The sequence below is a fragment of the Suricata suricatta genome, chromosome 9 (genome assembly GCF_006229205.1).
Source record: "Suricata suricatta isolate VVHF042 chromosome 9, meerkat_22Aug2017_6uvM2_HiC, whole genome shotgun sequence".
Classification (NCBI taxonomy): domain Eukaryota; kingdom Metazoa; phylum Chordata; class Mammalia; order Carnivora; family Herpestidae; genus Suricata; species Suricata suricatta.
Window position 1 is genome coordinate 89,617,279 of NC_043708.1, and position 8,788 is coordinate 89,626,066.

Sequence of the window (8,788 nt, forward strand, 5' to 3'; positions counted from 1 at the left end):
GGACGGCTGCGGGTGGCGGCGCTGGGTAGGGGCCGCCGCTGCTGCTGGGGCCGCCACTGCAGCGCCGACTTCCTCTTCCGGCCCCGCCCAGAGGACGCGGAAACCCCCGCGCGGGGCACGTGGAGTTCTGGTCCGCGCGCGCCGCCGGCCGGATTGTGTCCCCGCACTCTCCCGTCCTGGCGATGGCAGGCTCCCTTCTGTGGGTATGGGCGTGTCTCTTTCCAGCTGCCTGACCTTAACTCTCCCCAGAGTCCGGGGGGTGGGGCACCCGAAGCAACTTTTTCTATACCCTCTTCCTTGTAGGAGTCGCCGTGCGCTTGTTCTGTCCCCCAGTGCCACCACCCAGCCTTCTGGGCCGAAAATCTACGTGCTCTGAGCCTTAAGGAATCTGCTTACCGGCAGGTCCCTGTCACACATCCATCCCCAGTACGTTCACTGTCCCCAAAACTTCTGCGACCTCCGTATCCAGGCCCACCGACCTTTCTCTCCTCCAAAATCGTATATTTACACGCTAGGCAGTGTAAACATGGCAGTCCTAGATGTAAATCAGATCATGTCACTCCCCATCACACTTAGAACAAAATCAAAACTCTATTCTGTCCTACAAAGTTTATATTATATGGTTCCTGTCTTCTCTGCCCCATCTTCACTACTTTCCCAGGCTTGCTTTACATCCACATGGGCCACTTTTTCTTTCATTTTTTGTACTCTTCTCTCTCAGTACCGGTTTGTTGGCATTCCCTTATTAACTTAAATGTCACTTCCCCACAGGGAACTTCCTCACATACCCTATCTAATAATGTAGCCATCCAATCACTTTTACACCACATGGCTTATTTTAATTCTCTGCAAAGCACTTTTCACTCTCATAATTCTCTTGCTTATTTATGTGTTCATTTATCTATGATGTTACCTCCCACTTAATAGCAAGGAGTGTCTTTGCTTTGTTAACTTGCATATCCCTTATACCTACAATATCAGGTATAAAGTGGGTCCTCAAATATTTGTTGGATGAATATTTAATACTGAGCACTGAATAGGATGCATTCCCTGGCATTCCACAACTGAGTTTGGCAAGGGACACAGTTGTGTGAGCAAACATAGTTCAGGGTGAATAGTGACTTGTCTGCACAAGATGCCTTGGGAGTATCAAAGAAACATATAAAAGGGGGCCAGGAAAAATTCCAACCTAAGCTGAGTCTAGAAGAGTGAGTTAATTTTAGCCAGGCAATGGGCAGCGGAAGGGGGAGACTTTCAGGAAGAGTGCACCATTAATGTCAAAGCCAAAGGTGACATTGGAGGAACTGCAAAACTTGTTTTTGGCTGACGTTATGCATGGTGAAAGATGAAGTGAGAGAAGAGGGTAGATGCCAAGTCACAAACAGATTGAGATGTCCTGCTTGGGACTTTAGGCTTCATCCAGTTGTTGGTGAAAACAGATTAATGATAATTAGAGCAGTGACAACTTCTGGTTTAAAAAGCTCTCTGTGATGGCAGGCAGAGTGGTAGTTGGATTGAAAGAGGACAAAGGTAGGATCAGGGAAACCTATTGGACAGCTGTGGTAACCTAACCCAGGCCGGGGATAGTGAGGGCCTGAACTGAGACAGTGGGAGAAGAGATGGGGAGAAGGAGATGGATCTGAAAGATTTGTAGCAGAATTTGGTAACCGAGACAACATAAGAGATGAAGCAGAGGGAAGATTAGGAGGATCCTGTCCTGGGCCATTAATTGAGATGATCACCACAGGAGTTTGGTGGGGGTGGTGGAGGGGAGATAAATAGTTTGGACATGTTTTGAATTGCTTGTGGGATATCCAAGTCAAATGTCTGAGGTTGATGGCTAGGTAGGTTGGTCTAAGCTTAGTCACACAGTGAGGCCAGAACACAGATCTCCTGTCAATCCTTAACTCTTTTCATATTTTCTAGCTGCTGAGGGCAGTGAGTTTCCTCTTTAGTAAAATTGCTGTGATGGACTAAATAACTTCATCTCTAAATATTCCCTCCTGCCCATAGTGGCACCTTGCCTAGTGAACCTCCAGGAGCGTGGCTCCAAAGGCTGTCTGAAGATCTCAGGTTTTTCTGTCTACGTTTATGCCCACTTTTCCTTTTCAATTGAAGAATATTTTGTGCTTGCAGCCAAAGAAACTGTGTTATGGCCTAGTTCTTTGTGCAATCTCTCTTGGCCTGCTTTAGTTTTCTCAGCTGAGAAATGTGGACAGTATTACTGTATTGCCTGCCTCACATGATTATAAAAATTACACGATATGTAACATGGATAAAATTGACACATATATAAAAATTACATAACTTTTTGAACAGTTTAAATTTACCAGGTGTGTTCCTGGTAACAGCATAGATTATTTTCTTTAGGTTATATTTTATGCTAAAAATGAATAAAGATAATGTGATACATAAGATAACACTATAGATATATTATCTGTGAATTCTTTGAATGAGTTTTTTATAGTAAAGTTTCTAAAAGAGAATATATTGCAAGCTACAGTTATATTGTCCGTGGTATTGAGGCATAACAAGAGGTGCTATTGTCTACATAAATCAGGACTTCAAGGAGCAGTGGTTGATTTTAGATGTTGCTGGGAATGGCAAAGCCTAGCCTGTTTCCAAGCTTCCCAGGCAAAGCAGATTGAAATCACATACTGCTAAAATCCCTTTCTGGCTTCAGATAAATTAATTGACATGGTTTTCTTCCTTGGGCACTACAATATTGTGTATTGGCATGTTGAGAGTATTTTGAGCTTTTAAAACCAAGTCATTTTACTTATAGGAGCTTACAGATTAGTGAACTTTCACCTGTGGCAAGTAAATACAGTCAGATCTTTTAGTGCAAAGATATTTGCAAGATTCTATGGCACCATTCATTATACAACAGAGTACTTTCCACATGACTTTTCTGGCTCTATTTTGCTGTGAATCTATGAACTATTAGCTACTTAGGGGAAAACAGACTTGGGATTTTTGACGAACAGTGCAATTCAGGAAACTTGATTGAGCTATTATGTGCTAGATGAATGAGGAAAATTTAGAGCCATAAACCAGTGCTTTGCTTTCTCCAGTTCAATTACAACAACAATTGATAAAAATAGATTAACATCTTAAATTAATATTTTATGAATCTGATTTGGCAGGAATGTTACATTCATAACAACGTGTAGGCGGACCCTCATGAGTTTTCTGCTGAAAACATAAAGTATATAATTATATTTACTTGTTAACAAGCCTTGACAGCATTAAGCTTTCCCCTTCTTTTCCATGTTTTTCATTAACCTACACCTGGCATTGTGTGTCAGGTGTACATGCCAGAGATCACAATGATAGGACCATGTGATATCACCAGGCCAGTCTAGGCATTAGTGTGGGACCCAGTCAGCAACTACAGCTGGTCATTTCCAGCCACTTAGATCAGCTGACATGGGAACATCAATTTAAATGAGGCTGGTGACCCACTGTCACGAGATCCAGACTTAAGGCCAGGAGTTAAAAATTCAGTAACGAAAGAGAAGAGCACAGGAAACAGAAAAGAGTGAGAGAAGTATTTTACAATTTACAGATAAAAGAGCAGTGTATATTCTTTCATTTAAGCTTTTTTTGAAGTATAATATACAGATAGCAGAGTGCACATATTGTAAGTGTATGTCTTGATAAGCATTCACAAACTCCACACATCTGTGTATCCACAACATGATAAAAAACTGAGCATTACTGGTTCCTCCAAAGTCAGTCCCTCTTGTGTTTCTTTCTAGCTACCATTTGCTCCCAAGAGTAACCGCATTCTGATTTCTTCCCCTCCCAGCATTGAGATATAACTGACATATAACATTGTATAAATTAAGGTGTAATGTGATGACTCAAAATACATACATATTGTCAAATGATTACAATGATAAAGTTATCGTTATTTTGTGTGTGTGTGTGTGTGTGTGTGTGTGTAGATCATTTAAGATGTACTCTCTGAGCAACTTTCACATATATAATATACTATTGTTAACTATAGCCACCATGCTGGGCATTAGATCCCCCAAACTTATTTATTTTATAAGTGGAAGTTGTACCCTTTGACCCACATCTCCTCATTTCCTCCATTTCCCATCCCCTGGCAGCCACTATTCTACTGTTTCTGTGAGTTTGACTTTTTTAGATTCCATATTTAACTGAGTTCATACAGTATTTGTCTTTCTCTGACTTTTTTCACTTAGCATGATGTCTTCAAGTTTTATCCATGTTATCCAAGGCAAGATTTTCTTTTTTATTATGGTTGAAAAATGTCCCATTGTTTATGTGTATATACTTACACATTTTCTTTGTCCATTCATTTATTGACAGATACTTATGTCGTTTCCATGTCTTGGCTATTGTGAATAGGGCTGCACTGAACATGCGAATGATTTCATTCCCATCAGATATACCAAGAAGTGGGATTGTTGTTTTCCACAGTGGCTTCACCACTTTTTATTCCCACCAAGAGTATACAAGGGTTCCCCTTTTTCTGCATCCTCGCCAACATCTGTTTTTTCCTGTGTTATTAATGTTAGCCATTCTGACAGGTGTGAGGTAGTATCTCCTCATGGTTTTGATTTGTATTTCCCTGATGATGCATGATGTTGAGCATCTTTACATGTGTCTGTTTGCCTTCTGGATGTCTTCTTTGGAAACATGTCTATGCATGTCTTCTGCCCATTTCTTCACTGGATTATTTGTTTGAATTTGATAAGCTCTTTATAAATTTTGGATTTTGGATACTAGCCTTTGATCAGATATGTCATTTGCTAATATTGTCTCCCATTCCTAACAATTTTGTTGAATGTTTTCTTGCTGTGCGGAAGTTTTTTTATCTTGATGAAGTCCTAGTAGTTCATGTTTGCTTTTGTTTCCCTTGCCTCCAGCGATGTGTCTAGTAAGAAGTTGCTACGGCCAAGGTCAAAGAGGTTGCTGCCTGTTTTCACCTCTAGGGTTTTGATGGTTTTCTACCTCACATTTAGATCTTTCATCCATTTTGAATTTAGTTTTGTGTATGGTGTAAGAAAATGGTCGAGGTTCATTCTTCTGCATGTCACTGTCCAGTTTTCCCAGCACCATTTGCTGAAGAGACCGCCTTTTTTCTGTAGGATGGTTTTTCCTGCTTGGTCAAAGATGAGTCGTGGATCAATTTCTGGGTTTTCTATTCTGTTCCATTGATCTATGTGTTTGTTTTTGTGCCAGTACCATACTGTCCTGATGACTACAGTTTTGTAATACAGCTTGTAGTCTGGAATCGTGATGCCTCCAGTTTTGCTTTTCTTTTTCAGGATTGCCTTGGCTATTCAGGGTTTTTTGTGGTTCCATACAAATTTTAGGATTGTTTGCTCTGGCTCTATGAAAAATGCTATTGGTATTTTTATAGGGATTGCACTGAATGTGTAGATTGCTTTGGGAGTAGAGACATTATAACAGTGTTTTTCCAACCCATGAGCAATAGATTTCCATTTCTTTGTGTTATCTTTAATTTCTTTAGTTTTCAGAGTACAGATCTTTTACCTCTCTGGTTAGGTTTATTCCTAAGTATCTTATGGTTTTTTGTACAATTGGAATTGATTCCTTGATTTCTTTCTTTTTCTGCTTCTTCATTATTAATGTATAGAAATGCAACAGGTTTCTGCATGTTGATTTTATACCCTGTAACCTTGCTGAATTCATATATTAATTCCAGCAATATTTTCCTGGAGTCTTTTGGGTTTTCAATATAAGTATCATGTCATCTGCAAATAGTGAAAGTTCAACTTCTTCCTTGCTGATTTGGATGCCTTTTATTTCTTTTATTGTTTGATTGCTGAGGCTAGGATTTCCAGTGCTAAATAGTAATGTAAGAGTGGACATCTTTGTCTTATTCCTGACCACAGAGGAAAAGCTCTTAGTTTTTCCCCATTGAAGATCATGTTAGCTGTGGGCCTTTCATATATGGCCTTTGAGATGATGCCGTATGTTCCATCTGTACCTACTTAGTTGAGGGGTTTTTATTGAGAATGGATTCTCTATTTTGTCAAATGCTTTTTCTGCATCTATTGAGAGAATCATATGGTTCTTAACCTTTCTTTTATTAATGTGGTATACCGTGTTGATTGATTTGCGAATATTGAGCTACCCCTGTAGCCCAGGAATAAATCTCACTTGATCATGGTGAATAATTCATTTCATGTACTGTTGTATTTGATTTGCTAGTATCTTGTTTAGAATATTTGCATCCGTGTTCATCAGGGATATTGACCTGTATTTCTTCTTTTATTAGGGCCACAAAGGCCAGACAAACTGTTTTTGGAATCAAGGTAATGTTGGCTAGAAGAGCATTGCCTTAAACAGTGAAAAATAAGGCCTGAAGTCATTCCCCCGCAGTCTTAAGTCTTGTCATTTCCTTGATCTCACTGAAAGTTCCATTCTCTCCTGGTCTTTGAGCATTCTGGAACCTATTTGCCACCAACTATGCCTTAATGTGGGTAATACCCTCCCCTTTAAGCCTCAGTTTGGATGCCACTTCTTCCAGAAAACAAGCTCCTTCCCCTAAACCACTAATATAGATTATCCTTCTGCATTTCCCATTTATTTGCATGTGTCCCCAGGAGACTGGGCAGAGGCTGTGCCTTACTGTGTATACAATCCCCACTGTGAACACAGGTTTGGTGTTTGGTGGAAGATACTTATCTTCTTACAAATTAATAAGTAATTAATCCAGTGATAGGCACTCATCATTGTAAGACTTAGTGAACTTTTGCAGATACAGGACATGATCCAGTTATTATATAATTTCTCCTTAGTGTTAATAAATACAGAAATTTAAATGTGAACATTTTCAAAGGAAAATGTTTCTTTTCAAGCATCATTAATGAAGCGTAGCCTTCGACATATCTTCCTGTTTCAGTGGTGTTCTGTATTTGTTGGATTAGAGAATTAGGACCATCGTGAAGCCAGGTAAAAACGTGTCTGCAGTATGTCCCCATCTCCATGTCCTCTGGGATGAGAGGGGAAAACAGGTGTGCTGAAGGGTCTCAGGAGTTCTCCCACCTGAATCTGGCTACCTTTGTTTAGATAATAGGCTGGCTTCTCCATCTCCTCTAGTGCAAGGCTGCTCTTTGGGTCTGGAGGGACTAACCTGAGTTGGAAGATGGATGTGGACTGGGCTAAGCTGATGATAAGAAGCACTTAAGGTATTAGTTTAAAAATATAAATTCTCTATTGCTATCCCAGAGCCTCTTAATCAGAATCCCCAGAGGAGGGGATTATCTGGGCATTAGCGTGGTTAAGTTTTAAGAACCCCAGGTAATTGTTGTCAAGAGCAAGGCGTGGGAAATGCTGTTTGGGAATTTTGAAGTGTTTTAGGAGCTGGGGCTTATAAAGTTAGTGGTGTGCTGTTGAGATGCAAGCTGTTTGTACATATCTCTTCTCAACTCTATGTTTGGTGAGTTCTTGTTGATAGCTTGAAATTTGTCTTGATAAGAATATTTATACCACAAAATTGGCAAATGCTACAAACCAGGACATTCCCCGTCCTCCAGAGAGCTGGTTATTAAAAATTTATGAGCACACCATCGACTACAGAAGTGTACCAGACAAATGAAAATCCTTTCCTTCGTGGAGCTCACATTCTAATTGGGAAGTTAGACATAAAAATTAAGTGAATTATGTTAGAAGTATATTAGAAGGGGATAAACACCAAAGAGGCAAAATGGGGGAAAGAGAGAAGGAGTATGTGTGTGTTGTGGGGGGGTGAGCATTGCAATTCTTAATAAAGTGGTCAGGAAAAGGTCTCACTGAGAACGTAATATTTTTGAACATTAATTTGAAAGAGAGGAGGGAGTAACCCATGCAGGTAGCTAAGAGAAGAGTGGTCTAGGCAGAGAAAATTGTAAGTGCAAAGGCCCTGGGTCAGGAATGTTGCAAGGGGGTCACAAGAGCTGGAGTTAAGTGAGGGAGGGGTGGAGAAGTGGGAGCTGAGATTCTCAAGGTAATGGGTGAGGGGTGGAAGACCAGATCATGAAAGGCCTAGAAGGTCTCTGTGAAGAATTTAGAGAACTTAATAGAGGCAAACTGCAATTTTTTAACATAATTAAAATATAAAGGTATCAAATGTCACCTTGTCATATTCCTTGGTGAATTTAAAGGTAACTTCCTAATTGCTTTCTTTACACTGGATTAACTTCTAGACTTGAGTTGGTAGCACTAGCCATAGGTAACTATTTGAATTTACGTTAATTAAATTTCATGTCAGGGAAATGAAAATCAAAACCATAATGAGATCTTACCTTACACCTGTCAGAGTGGCTAACATCAACAACCCTTGAATTTGAATGTCTATTTCTTTTCCCAGATTTGGGAAATTCTCAGTTATAATTTGGTCTAGTATCCCTTCAGGCCCTTTCTCTCTGTCTTCCTCTTCTGGAATTCCTATGAGCCGGATGTTGTTCCGCTTGATTGTATCACTCAGGTCTCAAATTGTCCTTTCCTGCTCCTGGATTATTTTCTCTCTCTTTTTTTCAGCTTCCTCTTTTGCTATAACGATATCTTCTAATTCACCTATTCTTCGCTCTGCCTCGTCAATCCTTGAGGTGGCTGCCTCCAGTTTGTTGTTCACCTCATCTATAGCCTTTTTTAACTCATCACACCTATTTTCAAAGTGCCTAGTGATTGTCTCAGTTGATTCTTTGATGCTTTTCTCAACCCCAGCAATTAATTTTATGACAAGTTTTTTAAATTCTTGATCTGGTATGTTGTCTAGATCTGCCTTGAGCAGCTCTGTGGCTGT

General features: G+C 40.0%; 1 protein-coding gene and 1 long non-coding RNA gene across 3 annotated transcripts in view; one reads left to right on the top strand and one right to left on the bottom strand.

The window, feature by feature from the left end:
- Window positions 1-8,788, bottom strand: part of SPPL2A (signal peptide peptidase like 2A) — a 174,402-nt gene that overhangs the window by 57,595 nt on the left and 108,019 nt on the right. The gene's annotated exons all lie outside the window — the stretch shown is intronic.
- Window positions 7-8,788, top strand: part of LOC115301821 — an 11,607-nt gene continuing 2,825 nt past the window's right edge. Inside the window, exons 1-2 of one of the 2 annotated variants that reach the window (XR_003913307.1) lie at window positions 7-203; window positions 7,075-7,193. This is a non-coding gene — a long non-coding RNA (uncharacterized LOC115301821). Of the gene's footprint in view, window positions 204-3,383; window positions 3,542-7,074; window positions 7,194-8,788 lie in introns of those variants that run through there. The other variant, XR_003913306.1, reaches the window with a different exon arrangement.